A 23,451-nucleotide genomic window follows, 5' to 3' on the forward strand; every position below is an offset into this window, starting at 1 on the left:
GATTTTATTCGGTTTTAATTTTTTTAATGGGTTTTACTGTTTTAAATATATTTTAATCTGGGCCAAATTTAATAAGTTTTTTAAATTTTATTTTATCTTGTATTTATTCTGTTGTTCTGTTTTATCTGGCTGTAAACCACCCTGAGTCCTTCGGGAGAAGGGCGGTATAAAAATCTAATAAAATAAAATAAATAAATAAATACAATAAATAAACAAACAAACTTTGGTATGGAAGAAGATTCCTGAATATGCCCTGAAATCACTCAGAAAACAAAGAAAACCAACCAATGGATCATCAATAAAGCAGCCCAGAGTCCTTATTTGAGGCACAAATGGTCAGATACAAATTATTCTATTTAGAGCACATTATGAGAAGACCTACAGTAGTGGCCAAAATTGTGGAAACTTCTTGGGAAAAGTGTATTTTTTAAAACTAACACCACTATTTTTGGAGTAGCACTATAAAATTATAATTTAATTTAATTTAATTTAATCAAGAATGTAATGCAATAACTTTTATGAAGGATTTGCTATTAGAATAGCAGTTACAGTATAAAGAAGAAAAGTGAAACATGTAGAAAGAACGAGATATACAAAAACTATCACGTCAGTTAATACTTAGTTGGGTAACCTTTAGCATGAATTATGGCCTTACAACGTCTTCCCATGGAGTGAACCAAGTCTTTTAGTAGCTGTTATAATGTGAAACCAAGATTGACTGATTGCTTCTATTAACTATTAACTGGGATTATTGCTGGGTTGCTTCTGACTAACAAGTTTCTTTAGTCAGCTCCATAGATTTTCAGTTGGGTTAAAGTCTGGGCTATTCCCAGGCCATTCCAGCAGTGGAATATGATTATCTTGAAACTCCAAAAAAAAGTGGTGTTATTAGACATCAAACCTCAAAAATACACTTTCCCCAAAAGGTTTCCACAATTTTGGCCACTACTGTAACTCTTTTGAAAAGTTTCTGATGCTGCAAAAGGAAAAGAAAAGAAAAGAAGAAAAGAAAAGAAAAGAAGAGGACATCCAGCAGCAATGTGGATTATAAGGGTGATGAGCACGCTGTTGGAAAACCTGAAATATCAGGTTAGGGATAGATCATCATGGAGAAAATCTATTTATGTAGTTACTAACGGTTAATGACTTGATGGCACATAATCAATCACAAGAGAAGTAATGGACTATATGGAAAAATTACCTCAGTGTGCTTCATTCATTAATAAAATTGTTGAAAACTGCAGTTGTCATTACAAAAGGTTTAATAAAACCACAGGAGACTTTTTTGTTGGGTGAAAAGAGATGGAAAGGATAGTTTACAAGACTGAAAGCGAAGACCAAAGGACTACTTTGGACTATATTAATTCTTGACTAGAAAAAAAGAAGAAAATCTTGGTCATAGCTGAGTTTTGGTTATCTCACATTAATCAGATTAAAAAGAAAAATGAAATATGTAAGGAAGTCTACTTTTTCTCCCTAAGCACTTTGAAAGCCTTTATCTCTGTAGACCGCCTGTATCTTTCTTATCCTATCTGATGTATGTACAAAAGTTGAAGATTCAGCTGTTAGTCTTTGTCTCATGTACTGGAAAGGGTCACAACTAATATATGTTACTTATGGAGGAAATCAAGAATTCCAATTGCACTTTAATTCCTTGTGCAAATAGCTCTGCTGTTTTATTCAATGAGTACTTTATTCTTCATATATATCAATACTAAACAGACTTTTGCTAGGTGCTTTGCTATCTGGAGAAAGAAAAGAAAAGCAATGGAACACTGCTTCTTGAAACCATTTGGAACTTTAAGGGATGGTTTACTTGTCAAAACATTGTACTTTGAATCTCATGAAGAAATTCAATGTACTGAAATACCCATGAATAGCTAGACTTTCTGTATAAAGGTGAGATACGGGAGAAGTAGATTCTTCAATGCTTCCATTATTTTTTCTATTTCAAATTTTTCCATTTCTTTTTTTTTAGTCTGGAACTAAAATGGGTGGCAAATAAATTCAATAAACAAATACATTTCTGAATATCTCAGTCAATAACAAAGTGCCATTGCCCATGAAATACTTAATGTAAAAAGAAAACAAGTTGAAAGTTTTGCCTAGGCAGAAGAAAAAAATAAAAACTATCTGATTCATTAAAGATTTGACAAAATATAACAATAGCAATAGCATTTACACTTATATACTACTCCATAGTGCTTTACAGCCCTCTCTAAGCAATTTACAGAGTCAGCATATTGCCCCCAACAATCTGATCTCGGAAGAATGGAAGGTTGAGTCAACCCGGAGCTGGTCAGAACTGAACTCCTGGTAGTTGGCAGAATTACCCTGCAATATTGAATTCTAACTACAGTACTGCACCACAGTAGGATATCCCAAATATCCTAAACAAATATTTAGAAAAGTTGTGAGATTTTTTTTTTGTTCTTGTTGTTTCATTTCTCATACAAGTACTACTTTAATGGAAATTGTTTTGGAATAATGGGTTTACAAAGTTTGATAGATAGATAGATAGATAGATAGATAGATAGATAGATAGATAGATAGATAGATAGATAGATAGATAGATAGATAGTAAATACATTATGAAAGCTCAATGATTTGGAAACAGAATAGAAACTGGAAAGGAAATGACATTTTAAACTAAGTAAATAAAAAGTGAAGACTAAAATATATTGGTTTGGTTTCGATGTTATTCTATATTGTTTTCACTGCTCCATTACTTACAATTCCTGAAGAGGGGCACATGCATTTAGAATATATAGCTGCAGCTTTTCATCCTTTCAAAAATTATGACCATGAACACTGAAGAACTTCAAGCCTACGTATATTCCTTTCATAAACATTCCTCTTCAAATTTCAGTCTCACTTATAATTGCATTTCTCTCTTATTTGATACGAAGGAGAACAACAATGATCATTGTCGATGTTTTAGGCAATGTCAACGACTATAATATGTCCTCTAATTGAATTATAACATTCTCAAGGTAACTCGCTGCTGAAACATATTGGACAATTGAGTAATTTTATTAAAGTTCCTTATATTTCCCAGTTTCACTCTGGTGCTTGCTTTTTTAAATGGATGCTGCCCTCTTTTTAATGTGTATCCAAGGATAAATTTCTTTTTGCAGAATTTCAAGCATTTTAATTGCAGTTTAAGAAAATTGTATCAAGTCAGACTCGCTGAATAACGTTTTCATATTTGGCACAAGGTTTACTGAGGAATAAAGGGAGGGGCAACTGGAAGGGACTGCATAAATTTAATTTCTACTGCCTAAAAAACTGAAGACCCTTCAAGAATTCAAATATTGGGAGAAGTACATGGAGTGGAATGACCAAAATTTGACCCTGGAGAAGAATGGATACGTGTAAGCAAGCAGTAGAGATTAAGGAAATAAACTTTGAAATCAAAGAAAGACTGGAGTACATCAGTCAGAGATGAGAAAGTTAACTGTCTTCCAGCATATCATGTCTGATCCAGCATTTTTTTTTTATTTACATTTATATCCCGCCCTTCTCCGAAGACTCAGGGTGGCTTACAGTGTGTAAGGCAATAGTCTCATTCTATTTGTATATTTACAAAGTCAACTTATTGCCCCCCCCAACAATCTGGGTCCTCATTTTACCTACCTTATAAAGGATAGAAGGCTGAGTCAACCTTGGACCTGGTGGGACTAGAACCTGCAGTAATTGCAGGCAGCTGTGTTTTAATAACAGGCTTCTTACAGCCTGAGCCACACCGCGGCCCTTTAATGCTCAACAAAAGGACAGCAGAGATAACCTGTCAGCAAAGTATACAAAGGATGGCTGAACAGGTATCTGATTGAAAGACCTCAATTTGTGCATGCATCTATAGAGCACTTTTGTCTTCCTCTTAAGTGTGCAACATTGACCAGAGTGCAGCTCTTCAAGGGAGACCTTGCTCAATATGCACTCATTGAGTGACCTTTTGAAATTTTGATAGTGCCGAATAAGGAGTACTTACAATGAGTCTTGATGCTTGTGGCTGTTGCAGCAACCCCATGGCCACATGATTTGCCACTGACCTTCACTGCTGGTTTCTGATAGGCAAAGTCAATGGGAAACCAGCAGGAAAGTCACAAGTGGAGATCATAAGAACTTAGGATGCGGCAACCATCCAACCATAAGGGATTCATCTCACATGTCAACTAGGACTGGCAGAACTGCTGCCATAAATCGGCACAGTCACGTGACATCACACCTTACAAGTTTGCACTCTCAGTAAGTGTCAGTAAACGAGGACTACCTTTATTTGAGCAATTGTAGTTAATAAAGCTTTTGTACATTAACAGAGCATCTCTGAGAGGGTTTGTTCTCTTGGGTTTCAAATCTATAATAGGGATACTATGATTTATTTGTTTATGTTTGTAAGCAATGTTCTTATTAATTTAAAATGGCTATACAAATAAAACTCAACCTCATCTAAAGTCTTAGTTTTAAATATTCCCCTCCCCATTTCAGACTTAAACTTGTAAAGCTAGCTAACTACTTCCCAAATAATATCATTCCAAAGAATGGATGTTATCACCAAAACCTTAAAGCAAAGAAATGCAACTGAAGCTCCAAGCCCATTTCAAGAGGCATTTGAATGTGAATGTGAAAGAATGATGTGCCTGGCTGAAGGAAATAAGTTGAGTATGGACCAAGGTCATGGATTCTTTTTAGGAAAAGAAGATTGACTCAGCACAAGAATATGAGCACATAAATAGAATGTGGTAGCATGTATATGTCCTGAGTAAAAAGAGCAGGCAAAAATGTGGGTAGATGCTATTTCAGATGATGAAGAACATGCTGCTGGAGAGGACATTACCTGGTTAATGTGAAGTGATGTTTGCTAAGTTTAGAGGGTCTAGCCCTGAGATGAAGAAGACTAAGAGCAAAATCCTGAATGATTTGTGAACATATTTATTTATTTATTTTTATTTATTTATTTTGTCACAACAATATATGTAGGTATCATACAAAAAGATTATATAGTATATAAACACATATATGAGTAAATATTAGGAGGTATAAGCATATATATATATATATATATATATATATATATATATATATATATATATATATATATTTATATATATATATATATATATATATATATATATATTCTGAGGTTTTCGCGGGTGTTTGTATGTAGGTCTTTGGTTATTCGGGTTTTCTTCCGCGTAAAATTGGAAGTGTCTTGGCGACGTTTCGACAAAGTCTCATTCGTCATCTTCAGGCTTCAGCTTCGTGCTCCCTATTCTTTTCTTTTTGGAAAAGAAGCTACGCAAGATTAGGTTTACAACTCTTTAGAGCCTTTTTTGCTATGTAGTTGCAGTGGGCTTTGGCACCTAGATCATTTGACATGAAAACTCCAAGGTCTTTAACGGGATGGAGGTCATCTGTAAGGTAATGTCCATCAAGTATGTACTTAGTGTTTGGGTTCTTTTTTCCTATGTGTAAGACTGAGCATTTGCTGGTTGAGATTTGGAGTTGCCAAGTTTTAGACCAAGCGGTTAGATGATCAAGGTCTTTTTGAATGATAGATGTATTGTCTATGGTGTTAAATATGGAAAGATCAGGAGGACAGACATTGTTGTGTAAAGAGATTCAGATCCTGGACCATGGAACTTTATGAATTAAAGGCTTTGTTTGGCAGCAAGACCACTTGGAGAAAAGTCAGATATTCCAGAATCAGCAACTGAGATAAGGAGGTGGAAAAGCCATAATCAAATAACCAGAGAGCAAGAACTGAAGGAATAATATTTAGTAAGTTATTTCTTATATTATAGGTCTATATATACTATACAAACTGGATTTGTAAATCGTATTTTCACTTGTATATAATATTAACTCACAATATTTTATTAGCTCAGTGTTCAAAATAAAAGCACACACACCCCATTTTTTTTTAATACTGTCTCTGTCTGCCTATCTGCCTGCCTTCTGTCTATTGTCTTGGTGTGTATATCAGCTCCTATTCTGATGCACCCTCTGATAATTCTTTCTAGGACCTTCCACAATTTGTTATGGGAGTGTATCTTCTAATGTGACAAAATATGGAAATTATTTAAAGGAAACGGGAATAATCAATTCTCTGTTTAATGGATGTCTTTAATGGAATTCAAGGCCCCTGTGAAGTTAAAGTGATTTTACATTTTGCCTTGTCCCTGGCTACTTCTTTGTATCAGCCCATCTATTTTTAATAGGATGCTTCTGCTACCATGTTTCCCCAAAAATAAGACCCTACCTTACATTTTTTGAACCCTGAAATAAGTGCTTGGCCTTATTGCCATGTGCTCAACAGTCTGATTGGTCTTATTATCAGGGGATGTCTTATTTTGGGGAAAACAGGGTATGTCTTTCCAAAACCCAGTGCAGGCCTTATCCTAAAAAAAATGTTTTATACCCTTCCTAAACAGTGTTGAATAGAACTGACTTAGAACATAATCAAGGTCTTTGGAGAAATGAAGCATAAATGTAAGCTTATCACCCACATTACAAATGCTTGATTGCCAAAGATCGGCTTGTCACAGTTCCTAGAACATTCTAAAAATGAAGGACGTGGCTATCTGGAAAACCATTAAAGCAATTACATTGGTCGAGCCCTGGTAAAGTGTTCATGCAGATAAGAAGATAATTAGTTCTTTAGTATTTGTTTTCCATTTCATCGTTCATCTATTCACTGGTTCAGCATATTCTGTCCCTTAGCTGAACAGATAGGCAGAAAAACAGATTTGTAAAGATCCAGAATTCAAACACTGTATGCATGCTGATTCTATGTGTTGAAAGACTTATTGATTTCTCTACTTATTTGGTATAATGAAGCCTTTATTATGTCAATTACACACACACACATACATATATATTCTTAATATTTGCATAGATAAGATGCAGATTACTATAATCATGTTGTATAGGAATTTTCTCCTATTGCTGTAAATGTCTACCACATTTTAGGAATAATGAGGCTTTGCTACAACAAGCTAGTAATTATTTAGACCACTTATTTGTATCAGCGTTATGATTTTTTTTTACTTTGAATGACTTGCATTTGCAGTGACTGAAAAATACAATATATAAAACTATTTTGTTGTTATTAACTTTTAATAAGCAATTCACTAACCCTTCCTGAGATTGGCATCTTCATTTTTAAACTGTCCCAGATTTGCAAAGAGCTGATTTATAGATACTAAACTGAATAATAAATTTTCTGTAATTGTACTTGACTTGCTCCTATCCTGATTATCTGATCAATTTGGTGGCACAACTGGAGATATAAAAATTATTTTCATCTGTGTTTTTAAAATACACTGTGTATACTGCACGTATCAAGAAGAGGGCCATGAAAATATTTACAGATCCCTCACATCCTGGACATAAACTGTTTCAACTCCTACCCTCAAAATGATGCTATAGAGCACTGCACACCAGAACAACTAGACACAAGAACAGTTTTTCCCTGAAGGCCATCACTCTGCTAACCAAATAATTCCCTCAACACTGTCAAACTATTTACTAAATCTGCACTACTATTAATCTTCTCATCGTTCCCATCACCCATCTCCTTCCACTTATGACTATATGACTGTAACTTTCTTGCTGGTAATCTGTATGATTTATATTGATATTGATTGTTCCTGATTGCTTATTTGTACCCTATGATTATCATTAAGTGTTGTATCATTAAGTGTCAAATTGTACCCTAGGACCATCGTTTGTGTTGTAAATGTTGTACCTTGATGAAGGTATCTTTTCTTTTATGTACACTGAGAGCATAGGCACCAAGACAAATTCCTTGTGTGTCCAATCACACTTGGCCAATAAAAATTCTATTCTATTCTATTCTATTCTATTCTATTCTATTCTATTCTATTCTATTCTGTTCTGTTCTGTTCTGTTCTGTTCTGTTCTGTTCTGTTCTGTTCTGTTCTATTCTGTTCTAAAAACCATGTATCATTCCATTTTATTAGCTCCAAGTCACCAAGTCACTTAATAAGAGGGACTATATGAAAGAAGGACACCACCTAATGTTGTTTGTATGGCTTGAGATGAAAAGAAAATATTAATGACCACAGAACATTTTATTGGCTAGTTCCTATGTATCAAAGGCCCTGGATATCTCCCAAAGTATAGAAACAATTATAAAAAATTGCAGCCTTTGTGGATTTCAGATCTGATTTTGATCTGATTCCAAAGGAGAGACTATGGGAAAAACTTGAGATTTCCTCAATGCATCTTCTTATCCAGACTCTTTATTCTAATATCTCATTAAAAGTCACATGCTTCCCTTGGGGGCCTCTTTTGTTTCCAGCAAAAGGGTGCATTCTAGCCACATTACTTTTCAATCTGTACATTAACTCAATAAGTCAGCCTCTCCCTTTTAATCATAATTCTCCAATAGTAGATCCTGCAATTCCCTCCTTTGCTATATGCAAATAATGTAATAATTTCATTCGTCTCCCAGGTGGGAAGGAGAGGGGCATTGAGGGCATTGGCTTCCTGTTGCCTAAAAGAACAATTTGTAGTAAATTATCAAAAAAACTAAAGTCCCGCTCTTCGCATGACATGACCATGAATGCATGCATCACAAAATGAATGGTATGCCATTAGAGCAGGTATAAATATTATTTGTTGGGGAATTCTGGGAATTGAAGTCCACAAGTCTTAAAGCTGCCAGGTTTGGAGACCCCTCGTCTACAGCTATCTTAAGATTTTTAAATTCAAAGAGGGCATCTTTTGTTCCTGCAGTTTTCAAGGTTTTCTTTGCTACAATTGTTTCCCAGCCTCTTGACTGGTGTTCATATTTGTGTTTTTACAAAGATTAATATCCTGAAAGCTGTCCATTCCAAATTTATAAGAGCTATACTTACTATTATAAGCAGGGTGGGCTTCAGATCCTTTAGCAATGGGTTCGCTGCCCCATTGTTGGATGGGCATGGCTTATTTGGCTGCCTGCACCATGGCGGGGGGGGAGCCTTTTTCATCTTTTCATTTTTCATTATGGGACCGCCTACTGCCATAAACAGCCTCCCACCGACCTGTGCGCTCCCACAGGGAGGGCCTCCTTGGGGTACCGTCGGTGAAACAATGTCGTCTGGCTACCCCAGGGGTAGGGCCTTCTCTGTGGGGGCTCCTGTCCTCTGGAACGAGCTGCCTCCGGGGCTTCACCAACTCCCCGACCTTCAGACTTTCCGCCATGAATTGAAGACTCTTTTATTCCGTCGAGCTGGGCTAGCCTGATTAAGTAATTTTAAATGGGGTTTTAGTTTTTATATTACTTAGTTTTTAATTTTGGCCACTATTTATATAAATTTTAGTTTTGTTTTTATTGTATATATATTGTATCTTTTAAATTGGCTGTTAACCGCCCTGAGTCCTTCAGGAGAAGGGCGGTATACAAATGCAATTAATAAATAATAAATAAATAAAATAAATAAATAAATCTTCCCCAGGTTCCGGGAGGGCAAAAACTGCTTCCCCCGGGATCCAGAGGCCTCTAGAGGCTGGAAACAGGGCCATTTCTGGACTTCTGGAACTTCTGGGAGGCCTGTTTTTCACCCTCCCAGACCCTCTGTGCAGCCCCTGCACTTACCTGGAATGATGCGTGAAGACACCTGGGAGGGGAGGGGCAGGGTGGGCATGGCCAGCCAGGAGTGGCATTTGGGGGTTCGCCGAACTCCAGCGATCCCTGGCTAAAGGATTGGCCAAATCTTGCTGAACCCCCAGGAGCTCACCCCTGATTATAAAGTGATCAGCAATGATACTAGTGGTTAAAGGCAAGTTTGATTTTTGAGAGTTCCACAGCTTGCTTCTATCACTTTAATTCCAAGCAAAAATAATATTTTCCCCCTGTGGGTCTTGCTCTAATGGCTCTCAGAAACTGTTTTAAATCAACCTGGCTAATAAAGCTCATACCAAATTCCAGGTATTAGGACTTTCTTTGGAGAACCTCTGCCCATTAGGATTTGGAAATGTTAAGTGTCATGTTAAGCAGCATATCTGGGACATTGATACTGTCTACTCCCTCTTCAATTCTAATTTTAAAATTTCATTGGGCCTTCATCTTGGTTGGGTTAAGTTAGCTGCATTCCCTCTGCAGTCCTGTGCTGGCGGTATTAAAAACATCCCTATTCATCATGCCCATAGGGAGATGGCTCCATGCAATCCCTAAGCCTGATGCTCCTTTGCTGCTCTTTTTTAAAAGAAAATCCCCATCCCATTTTAAAGAACTACTCTGTAGGGAGCAAAAGATTTTCCTCTCACTTCTTCTAGTCAACCATTATTCTGATGTATCTTTCCAGATTGCATGGTTTTATCCCATTCACGCTACCTATGGTTGAAAAATAGTACAACTTCTGGAGGCTGGTTTTGCTGTTTGTTACTTTTTCCATTTTTTTATTTATTTTTTATATTTTATTTTATTTGCATTTTTTTTAAATTTACATTTATATCCCGCCCTTCTCCGAAGACTCAGAGCAGCTTACACTGTGTCAAGCAATAATCTTCATCCATTTGTATATTATATACAAAGTCAACTTATTGCCCCCAACAATCTGGGTCCTCCTTTTACCTACCTTATAAAGGATGGAAGGCTGAGTCAACCTTGGGCCTGGTGGGACTTGAACCTGCAGTAATTGCAAGCAGCTGCTGTTAATAACAGACTATCTTACCAGTCTGAGCCACAGAGGCCCGTTACATAATTTTACATAATTTTATTATATTTGTTTACATTTTAGTTATATTAATTATAGGTTTATGTATTTTTTACTGTAGTGCTTTCTGACCTAAAGGCTGTAATAAAGGTTTTGATTTATTTCAAAAATAGGGAACAAAGTCAGATTCTCGGGCATTCTATGATATGATTGCAGAACATACCAACATTCTAAATAAAATTGTATATAAATTTGCAACTTGATTAATCTAATTAAGGTACAATTATTTTTTAAAAAAATAACTCTATTGTATTTTCACAGGAAAATAGGATAGGGTTAAGTTACAAACTAAAGATATTTTCATTAAAAAAAATCTGCCTAAGAAAAATCTGCATAAAAAGCTATATGAAAGTATTTTAAAATCCATAAAACACCCAACAATATACTGATGAATTGGAATAATGTAAAAATACATATTTCATTAATACAGGCTAACTTTCTGCTAATTCAAGCATCCCTAGTTTTGAATACAAATTTGAGTCACTTTTCTCTAACTATAAGCAAATAAGCTATATAACCAAACCAATATTGTATGTGTAACCACATCTTTAAAAAAAAATTTTTTTAAGACACTTCAGTTCATGCAGGTGTGTACACTTAAATTTCCATAAATAGCAAGGCCAAGAATTTGAACAGCATTTTAAAGTGAGCAATAACTAGAGTCAAAATTCTAGGATTTCTATCCTTATAACTGAAGAATCACTTAGGTTACAAAATTATATGTATTAATATGCCAGCTGCTATTAATAGGCTATTTTGGCCAGCAGCAAAAAAATATTGTCCATTAAAATCATTCATGTCAATTACCTTGTCAGTTACGCAGTAAGAACTCATTAGATTATTTTAAATGGATCCATTTTAATTGACATTAGTGAGAATGAAGTTATTTTGGAGGCTTTTATATACCATGCAGCTATTAGGATTACAGATTTACGTTGCTCTTTATCCTTTCTTATTTTTCCAGCAGTGGAAAGGGGAAGTAAATCAGGCATGAATGAAACACATTTTATATATGTAAATAATATAAAACTCCTAAAGACTTTAATGTTCTTTCTTTACTGAACAAGAGCATACAGTATATGTAGCCATATATCCAGAATAGATAATTAGTCTTCAGCTTCTGTTTCTTTCCCATGACAGAGAACCACAACTTAAGATTCCTTTGGCCTTAATGTATGATGATGATGATATCCATGAGTTGTGTCCAACCCTTGGAGATTCTATGAGCCAGATCTCTCCATGTTTTCTGATTTTGCACTACTTTGAATATTTCTTCTATGCTCTGGCTGGTGTCAATTTTGATGGCATCCAGCCATCATATTCTCTGACAGCCTGGTTTCCTTTTACCCTTAACTCTTCCCAACATAATTTATTTATTTTATTTATTTATTTATTTTGTCACAACATCATACAAAAAGATTATATAGTATATACACATATAAACATATATAGGAAGAAGAAAAGAAAAACAATAGGACAGGAACGGTAGGCACGTTTGTGCGCTTATGCACGCCCCTTATGGTCCTCTTAGGAATGGGGTGAGGTCAATAGTAGAAAGTTTTTGGTTAAAGCTGTTAGGATTATGGGAAGAGACCACAGAGTCAGGTAAAGTATTCCAAGCACTGATGATTCTGTTGCAGAAGTCATATTTTCTGCAATCTAGATTAAAGCGGTTTACATTAAGTTTAAATCTATTGGTTGCCCTTGTATTATTGCAATTAAAGCTGAAGTAGTCTTTGACAGGAAGGACATTACAATAGATGATTCTGTGAGTTAAACTTAGGTCTTGTCGAAGGCGACGGAGTTCCAAGTTTTCTAAGCCTAGGATTTCAAGTCTGGTGGGATAAGGTATTTTGTTGTTTTCAGAGGAATGGAGAACTCTTCTTGTAAAATATTTCTGGACACGTTCAATTGTATTGATGTCAGAGATGTGGTGAGGGTTCCAAACAGGTGAGCTGTATTCTAGAATTGGTCTAGCAAATGTTTTATATGCTCTGGTTAGTAGTGTGGTGTTTTTGGAAAAGAAGCTACATAAGATTAGGTTTACAACTCTTAGAGCTTTTTTTTGCTATGTAGTTGCAGTGGGCTTTGGCACTTAGATCATTTGACATGAAAACTCCAAGGTCTTTAACGGGATGGGGGTCGTCTGTAAGGTAATGTCCATCTAGTATGTACTTAGTTTTAGAGTTCTTTTTTCCTATATGTAAGACTGAGCATTTGCTGGTTGAAATTTGGAGCTGCCAATTTTTAGACCAAGCGGTTAGATGATCAAGGTCGTTTTGAATTATAGAAGTGTTGTCTGTGGTGTTAAATAGTTTGACATCGTCAGCAAAGAGAACACAATTACTTGAGATATGGTCACAAAGATCATTAATGTATAGAATAAAGAGTGTTGGTCCAAGGACGCTGCCTTGAGGAACGCCACTCTTGACAGGAACAGGATTTGATAAAGCATTGCCAATTTTGACCACTTGTTGTCTGTTAGACAGAAAAGCAGATATCCATTTGTGGAGGGGTCCTGAGATGCCATAGGATGTTAGTTTTAGGAGAAGTTTATCGTGTACTACTGAGTCAAAAGCTTTGCAGAAGTCTATGTAGATTGCATCTATTGATTTGCCTTGATCTAGATTTGAAGTCCATATGTTTTTGCAGTGGAGAAGTTGTAAGTTACATGATAACTTTTTCCTGAAACCAAATTGTTTGTTGGAGAGTAGGTTGTTAGTTTCTAAGTGTGAGGTAATGGATTGATTGATGATAGATTCCATGACTTTGCAGGTGACGCAGCAAAGGAGGATCGGTCTGTAGTTTTCGACTAAGCTGGGGTCTCCTTTTTTGAAGATGGGGATGACTGTGGCTAGTGACCAAAGTTTGGGAAGAGAACTGGTAGTGAAAGCTTTATCAAAGATAATACTTAGGGGTTCAGCTATATTAATGGAAAGTTTTTTTAAGAAATATGCACATAGACCATCAGGTCCAATAGAAAGCGATGGTTTTAAGTTGTGAAGAGCTTTACCAACGTTGTCTTCTGTGAAATCTATATGAGTTAGATCATCATAGTCATTGCTGGTTCGTTTGTGGAATGTTGGATATGTGTTATCGGAGTTAACAAAAACTGAGCCAAAGAAAATGTTGAAGAGGTTTGCTTTGACTGTTTCGTCATTGCATTCTTTGTTGTTAGAATCTTTTAGTGGTGGGATGGATCTTGTTTTCTCCAGTGAATTCCCCCACATAACTTGGCCTGGACTCCAATAAGAGGAATCAGACAAACCTGATTAAGCATTCAATGAAACAGTATTACATTCCACTGCTGTTATAGAGTCTATTCCAGTGATGAAATCTAGCCGGATATATCTGGCTCACTCAATCCAGTAGGGCTGGTGACGGGAGGCTCTGCCCACCTGCCCGAATGTCATCACATCCCATTTTTGACCCTCTGCGCATGCGCAGAAGAAGTGTGCGCACAGAAGCGGCATGTGCACTCACATTTCTGATCTGGTAGCGAAGGTAAGTGCATTTTACCCCTGGTCTGTTCACAATAAGAGAAGAAGGAGAACTTCTGGTGAAGACAATGGTGAAATAAGGCCTTTCCAAGGAAATGGAGACAACGTTGTGGTAGAGAGCAACATATATGTGACCAGCCTGGGCCAAGGAAACCTCTCTGTAGAAGTAGAGACCAAGAGTTTGCCCACTTGTTCTCCTAATAGCTGCTCCTCTCATGGAGACCACAGGATTGCATCAACTCACACATAACAGTGCTGTGAGTCATGGGGAAAAAATCAAGTTCATAGCTGCAGTGGATCCTATAAGGACACTGGGGTTACTAAAACCTCACTTTCTTAAGCACATTTTAATTAAAATACTTCAAAACTAAAATATTTCATTTTGTATTAGCTTTTATTACTATAAAAATATTCAATAACAACAAGAGAAGAGCACAATCTCTTGAATGTTTTGAAGAAAAATCCCAACAGCAGAGCTTGCAGGCTATTAAAGAGAAAGTGAGAATTCATGAAAGTCATATTACACATTTCAAACATGTTTAATGGACTTCTGGACCTTTAGACTTTGGAACATTTTCTTAATATTTATTATTTATTGCTCTAGATTCTGATATATAGATACCTTGGTCGCAACTGCTCTAAAATGCAGCTTTTCTTAGCTTAATAATAAAAATCACAAAACATTGTGAGAAAACATGCTTTTATTTCAGTTGACAGCTTCAATTTTGACTGTATCGCCTAACTAATGCACTGAAAAATTACAACATGGGAGTCAATTATATTCATTCATCTGCTTTTAAAGTAAAAAGAGTTCAAACTATACGCAACCAACTGATTGTATATTTGTGGCATTCTTATCAAGATACTTGGTTTTTAGTGAGGGTATTTCTATAAGCCTATACATTTGGCTGATTTGTGAAGTCTTGTTATTTACAAAAATAAACTGGCTTCAAATGCCTTGACAAATAACAATGAAGGAGATAACAAAATGGCTGTACATGAGTTGAAATATCCGTAGATTCAACAACATATTCATAGTTCAAGAATGGATAGAAGTGACAGACTTTAGGCTAATGATCTATTTCAACCTAAAGTTCTTTCAGGCTTCTTAATCCTTTTGTTCCTAGCTGCTACCACTTTAAAGAGCTTTGTTGAGTTTTTGTATTTTTCCTTTCTTTTTCCCTTTTTAAATCTTTGGAAAATTATAATGGTGAGCGGTAAACATGGAGTATGTGGGAGGAAAGCAACAAATAAATATATCAGAAAGGAATTGGAAGAGGAAGGGGGGAAATACCACTGACTGTTTGCTGAATCTGACTGTTATTGTCTGCTAATAGTTTGCTTCATTGATGATGTTACCTAGTTTGGTAATGAAACTGTGCAAGAAAATCACCAAGCTCAAATAGCACAACCTCCCCCCCACTCAGTTTTCTGAGTGCTATTAATTGGTTTCCTGAATGATTGCCCACTGCATCTGATTGAAACATTGTTCTTCCTGAGCTAGTTGAGGTAAACAATGGTACTAAACAAATCTTTCCCATAAGGAATAATGTCGTGAATCACAAGGCACTCAACATTGACAGGTTCTAGCATTTGTTCAAGTACAAAACAAACTACGAGCACTGGGACAAAATTTTTGTACCAAGCAATGGTGGGATTCAGCCAGTTTGCACCTGTTTGGGAGAACCGTTTGTTAACTTTCTGAGCACTTCAGCGAACAGGCTGTTGGAAGAAATCTCCTTCCAATAGCCTTTTGTTTTTCCCACTTTATAGAGCTAAACCTATTAGGAAGGCAGGAAGGAGACATTCGGGTGTGCCTCCCTGTGTTGTTTCTAGCCTAATCCTTATCTTTATTGGCCCACTTAAGTGTTTTCAGAAACTGCCTCTGGGTTAAGCCTTGTTACATTGTAACGGTTCTTGGCAGTATGCCCAGACTAGTGGATCCTTCAGTTCGTTTTAGTTTTCTCTCATGAAAATAAGGCTTAGTAACATGGCGCCAGCTTGAAGTTTATTTAGATATCATTAGTAAAGGTAAAGGTTCCCCTCGCACATACGTGCTAGTCGTTGCCGACTCTAGGGGGCGATGCTCATCTCCATTTCAAAGCTGAAGAGCCAGCACTATCTGAAGACATCTCCGTGATCATGTGGCCGGCATGACTCAACGCCAAAGACGCACGGAACGCTGTTACCTTCCCACCAAAGGTGGTCCCTATTTTTTCTACTTGCATTTTTACATGCTTTTGAAATTGCTAGGGTGGCAGAAACTGGGACAAGTAACGGGAGCTCACCCCATTACACGGCAGCACTAGGGATTTGAACCGCTGAGCTGCCAACCTTTCGATCAATAAGCTCAACGTCTTAGCCCCTGAGCCACCATGACCTAACACCATGATAGCTCTTCACAACTTAAAACCATTGCTTTCTATTGGACCCGATGGACTGTGCGCATATTTCTTAAAAAAACTTTCCATTAATATAGCAGAACCGCTAAGTATTATCTTTGATAAAGCTTTCACTACCAGTTCTCTTCCCAAACTTTGGTCACTAGCCACAGTCATCCCTATCTTCAAAAAAGGAGACCCCAGCTTAGTCGAAAACTACAGACCGATCTCCCTTTGCTGTGTCACCTGCAAAGTCATGGAATCTATCATCAACCAATCCATTACCTCACATTTAGAAACTAACAACCTACTCTCCAACAAACAATTTGGTTTCAGGAAAAAATTATCATGTAACTTATAACTTCTCCACTGCAAAAACATATGGACTTCAAATCTCGATCAAGGCAAATCAATAGATGCAATCTACGTAGACTTCTGCAAAGCTTTTGACTCAGTAGTACACAGTAAACTTCTCCTAAAACTAACATCCTATGGCATCTCAGGACCCCTCCACAAATGGATATCTGCTTTTCTGTCTAACAGACAACAAGTGGTCAAAATTGGCAATGCTTTATCAAATCCTGCTCCTGTCAAGAGTGGCATTCCTCAAGGCAGCGTCCTTGGACCAACACTCTTTATACTATACATTAATGATCTTTGTGACCACATCTCAAGTAATTGTGTTCTCTTTGCTTATGATGTCAAACTATTTAACACCACAGACAATACTTCTATGATTCAAAACGACCTTGATCATCTATCCGCTTGGTCTAAAATTGGCAGCTCCAAATTTCAACCAGCAAATGCTCAGTCTTACATATAGGAAAAAGAACCCAAAACTAAGTACATACTAGATGGACATTACCTTACAGACGACCCCATCCCGTTAAAGACCTTGGAGTTTTCATGTCAAATGATCTAAGTGCCAAAGCCCACTGCAACTACATAGCAAAAAAGCTCTAAGAGTTGTAAACCTAATTTTGTAGCTTCTTTTCCAAAACACCACACTACTAACCAGAGCATATAAAACATTTGCTAGACCAATTCTAGAATACAGCTCACCTGTTTGGAACCCTCACCACATCTCTGACATCAATACAATTGAACGTGTCCAGAAATATTTTACAAGAAGAGTTCTCCATTCCTCTGAAAACAACAAAATACCTTATCCCACCAGACTTGAAATCCTAGGCTTAGAAAACTTGGAACTCCGTCGCCTTCGACAAGACCTAAGTTTAACTCACAGAATCATCTATTGTAATGTCCTTCCTGTCAAAGACTACTTCAGCTTTAATTGCAATAATACAAGGGCAACCAATAGATTTAAACTTAATGTTAACCGCTTTAATCTAGATTGCAGAAAATATGACTTCTGTAACAGAATCATCAGTGCTTGGAATACTTTACCTGACTCTGTGGTCTCTTCCCATAATCCTAAAAGCTTTAACCAAAAACTTTCTACTATTGACCTCACCCCATTCCTAAGAGGACCATAAGGGGCGTGCATAAGCGCACAAACGTGCCTACTGTTCCTGTCCTATTGTTTTTCTTTTCTTCTTCCTATATATATATATGCTTATACCTCCTAACATTTACTCATATATATGTTTATATACTATATAATCTTTTTGTATGATGTTGTGACAAAATAATTTAATAAATAAATAAATATCATTAGCATGTCCTAATTTTACTGTGATTCTGATAAGCTTGGGAGGGCAGAAACTTGAACCTGGGTCCCCTATATACTTTGTTAATTTGTCTCTTTAGCTCATCTTTTTAATTTCATATTATTGTACAATTTTTATTGTTTTATTCCTTGCCATGGTTATGGTCAGATTTTTATCATTTTCCCCATTTTATTGTATGCCACCCAGAGTAGCCTCATGGTGAGATGGGAAGCAAATAAATTTAACAAAAAATAAATAATCAGTTCAGAGAAGATAAAGAAAGATGGAAAGAATATATTGAAATACTGTAGACTAGAGATGTCAACATCCAATATATTTTAGAATATATTTTTCAAGGACCCCTAGTATTAGAAGATGAACTTAGATCAGTCATTATCAAGTCAGAAGGCTACAGGGGAATAGCCACAGAAATATGGCAAGCACAGAAGAATCAGTCAAGCTATGCCGAGAAATCTGGAGAATGATACAGTGGCTGACAGATTGGAAGAGGTCAATCTACATTCCAATACCAAAAAAGGAGATTTAACAAATATTAATTTCCTTAATTTCACATGCCAAAGAAATAATGCTTAGGATCATCAAATGCAGATTAAAGCCCTACAAGGAGGAGGAGATGCCAGATGTTCAAGCTGACTTTACAAAATGCCAAGGAACACAAAACCTTATTGCTGATGCATGTTGGATAATTGAGAAAGCAAAGATTTCCAAAAGGGCATCATTATGTGCTTCATTGATTACATTGATTTCATTGTTTAAATTATGTAAAGCTGTGTAGAATGTGATCAGAACAATGGGAACCCCCAAAATATGTTTATGTGAAACAAATCTAAGACTGTCTTTGGATAATTTTAAGTTGGAATGTTCAAGGGATGATTGGCTCTTCCGATAAATCTTGATAAAGACATGAGACAGCTGAACAATACAATCAGCCAATTCCTCTTAAGCATGTGTGCTTGCCTAATAGAATGGTTTAGGAAACAGCTATCATTTTACTTTTGTACAGAAAAAGCTAATGTTTCACAGCATGAGACAATAAGTTCAGGGGTAATGAGGACAGGATTAAATTTCTTCAGTCACAAAGCAGCTGTTTTAACCAACACAACATACTTATCTCTCCAAATGATCATTTAGGATTTGAAACAAAAACAAAAATTGTTCCAGTGATTAACAGAAAAATAAAAAACAGATGAGAATGATTTGCAGGAAACCTCTGAGGAAAGAATACACAGCTTAAGAAAACCAATAAGCATAACCTAATATACAAGAAGAGGCAGTCAAGCTATTTTCCAAAGCACCTGAAGGCAGGAGAAGCAGCAAAGGGTGGAAACTAATTAAGGAGAGATACAACATAGAACTAAGGAGAAATTTCCTGACAGTTAGAACAACTAAGCAGTGGAACGACTTACCTCCAGAAATTGTAGATGATCCAACACTGGAAGCTTTTAAGAAGAGATTGGACAACCATTTGTCTGAAATGGTATGGTGTTTTCTGCCTCAGCAGGGGGTTGGAGTAGAAGACCTCAAAGGTACCTACCAACTCTGCTATTCTGTTATTCTGTTATCTCTCTATATATATAAGATTTAGCATGTTTGTATGCTTGGGTGTGCATGTACTTTTTTCTCTGTGTCTTTGTCCATATGTATAAATAAACAAATTTCTGAAATTATGCTCTTTTCTCTTGACTGGTGCTAATGGTTGATATGGGTTGCTGCCAGCATCCTAGGTATCAACCAAGTACCTTCTTAAGATGTACGATGTTCCAATTAGTGCAGTTTTTTGCAGTTCCGCTGGTGTTATTGCAGGAAGCTGCAATTTGTTGATGTACCTTATAAAATTCTTGAACATGGTACCAAGTGCCCTGATGACAATGGGTATCACTGTTACATATTTCACCCATAGCCGTGTAGTTTTGATGGCCAGGTCATGATATTTCATGATTTTTTCCAGTTCTTTTTCTTCAACTCTGGCATCTCCTGGTACTGCGATGTCAATAAATTGTACATGTCAGTTTTCAACAACTGTGATATCTGGCATGTTGTGTTCCAAGTGACGATCCGTCTGTATTCAAAAGTCCCACAAGATCTGTATTCAAAAGTCCCACAAGACTTCAAGATCACATGAAGTGTTAGTGCTACTTTATAATGCCTTGGTAAGTCCACACTTGGAATACTGCATTCAGTTTTGGTTGCCATGATGTAAAAAAGATGCTGAGACTCTAGAAAGAGTGCAGAGAAGAGCAACAAAGATGATTAGGGGACTGGAGGCTAAAACATATGAAGAACGGTTGCAGAAACTGGGAATATCAAGTTTAATAAAAAGAAGGACTGGAGAGTCATGATAGCAGTTTTCCAATATCACAGGGGTTGCCACAAAGAAGAGGGAGTCGGGTTGTTCTCCAAAGCACCTGAGGTAGAACAAGAAGCAATGGGTGGAAACTAATCAAGGAAAGAAGCAACTTAGAACTAAGGAGAAATTTCCTGACAGTTAGAACAATTAATAAGTGGAACGACTTGCCTGCAGAAGTTGTGAATCCTCCAACACTGGAATTTTTTAAGAAAATGTTGGATAACCATCTGTCTGAGATGGTGTAGGGTTTCCTGACTGGGCAGGGGGTTGGACTAGAAGGCCTCCAAGGTCCCTTCCAACTCTGTTGTTATTATTATTATTATCTTCACCTTCTCATTTTTTTTTTTACATAATGACCAGTCGATTAATTTAGCAACTCGGTTGTATCTTGCTTTGTAATCAGTTTGTGCAATTTTGCTGCATTCACATATTAAATATGAAACAGTTTCGACTTTGTTGTTGAAAAGTCAGCAGTTTGGATTGTCAGCCGATTTTTGTATCTTTGCTTTCATGGCATTAGTTTGTAGTGCTTGTTCTGGAGCAGCAAGTATTAAACCTTCCGTTGCTTTCTTGATGGTTCTCATCTTAAGCCACTCCCATGTTGTTGTTGCTGCTGCTGCTGTTGTTGTTGTTGTTGTTGTCTTTCCTTCACTACATTGTCATTTTCTGCCCAGAAAAAAAAATCTGATCTAAAGAGTTTTTGGGCAGTACAAGAAGGCTATGGAGGATTTTTGGGAAATTATTATTCTACCACATTTTGGGGATCTTGACAATGTTAACCAAGCTCTGACCTTGTTAATATACTTGGATGGGAGTCCATTAGGAAAACCTGGGTTTGCAGGCTAAACAGGTAATTGAAAAAATTCCTGTAAGGCATTGGCAAACTTCTGCTAGAGAAACCTCCGTGGGCATCTCGCTGAGATCACCAGGATTTGAACTGAACTCAGAAAGAACTCATTTCTTATTATCTTACTGCAACAATCTGCTGATGGAAATGTTCCAGCAGTTGTCAAGGAAATATACTAATTGGAGGTTTTTTAATATTAATATCATGTTGCGTAATAGCTGCCTTTAAAACAAACAAATATGCATAGTAGCAACTAGCACATCATTTTTTAACATAGAACAAATAGAGCAGTTACGTGCTAAAAAACATTCTTTTAATTCAAAATTCCAAATCAGTCAAGAATACAGTACTGTATTTTGAATGATTAAAATGGTAAACCGCTTTATCAAAGTTCACAATATTATAAAAGTGGGTAGAAGTAGAAGAAGTGCAAAAATGCACATCTACAGAATAAAGACATGTGGTAAATGTAAAAGTATCTGAAGATTTTTGAAAAGAGTCATCAAGTTAGTTTGAAAGTTATCAGCCAAAAAAACTTCTGTAGAAGGATAATGATGGTATTATGTCTGTGTCCTTCATTCTGCACACACTGTAGCCATCACTGACTTAAAAAATTACTGATGTTAGCAGTACTTTCAACTGAAGTGCATAGGAAGCAGTTTCTTAGAAATGAATTATGATATATTTGTCCATGACCAAGATATTAAACTGTGCGTTGAAACAAGGAAAAGGCATATACTTTTAATAGGATTTTGCCTTTAAGCTTCATTCAGAGATATTCTAGCAGACCAAAAAAAAGAGTAATTCAACAAATTCTTTTCAGTTTGATTTCTGATAGCTAACTACAGTCATTAAGGACATCCCAGATAAATAAAATAATGCAGTTTATCTGTCTAAACTTAAATCAATCCCCATTTACTCAAAGAAGTCCCATTATCTCAGTACATGTAAATGTAAATAGACTTAGAGTACAAGTCCAGTGGCTTTGTATATGTTATTCTTCCAATCAATAGGAATTTAATAACATTCACTAGATCATAACTTGATAATTTTCCATAATAATGTTAATCATTACTCAAATAATTGTTCATATACATATAATAATATACCGTATATGCATAACATACATATAATAACAATAGCCCTTGGATTTATATACCACTTCATAGTGTTTTTATAGTCCTCTAAGCCAGGAGTGTCAAACTCAATTTTATTGAGGGCCGCGTCAGGGATGTGTTTGACCTCAGCGGGGCAGGAGGGCGTGGCCAGGGTGGGGCACTTTCACTCTGTATTTGTTGGCAGGGGACTGCAGGAGGCCGTCCCGGCCAAAATCAGGGCCTGGGGGGATGAGCGGCCCCCCTGAGCTCTGTTTTCATTGGCAGAGGTACCATGGGCCAGTCCTTTGCTGTTTCCAGGGTGGCCCTGCAAGCCAGATCTAAGCACCCTGTGGGCCGGATCCATCCCCCGGGCCCTGAGTTTCACACCCTGCTCTAAGCAGTTTACAGAGTCAGCATATTTCGCCCAGCAATCTGGGTCCTCATTTTACCAATCTTAGAAGGATGGAAGTCTGAGTCAACTTGGAGCTGGTCAGAATCAAAATGGTGGCAGTAAGCAGTGAGTTAGCCTGCAATATTGCATTCTAACCACTGTGCCACCATGGCTCTTATATAAAATACCATTATATGTATAACATAATATAGTCCACAGCTATCCCTAACAAGCCTTGCTATGCTGCGTCATCATAGTGGGAAAATGTTCATGGAACAGATGAATAAGACTTAAGGATGTTTGCCCAGAGTGTATATATTCCCAGCAATGATGTCCAACGTATGAAAGACATACAGATGGATATTATACACATCAGCAACTTGGGAGGGACTGGAATTGAATACTTTCAGTCAGACGATCACACTGTTTAGTACTCTGGACATGAAAAGCAAAGAAAAAACAGAGTTGCT

This window comes from Ahaetulla prasina, chromosome 2 (assembly GCF_028640845.1).
Source record: "Ahaetulla prasina isolate Xishuangbanna chromosome 2, ASM2864084v1, whole genome shotgun sequence".
Classification (NCBI taxonomy): domain Eukaryota; kingdom Metazoa; phylum Chordata; class Lepidosauria; order Squamata; family Colubridae; genus Ahaetulla; species Ahaetulla prasina.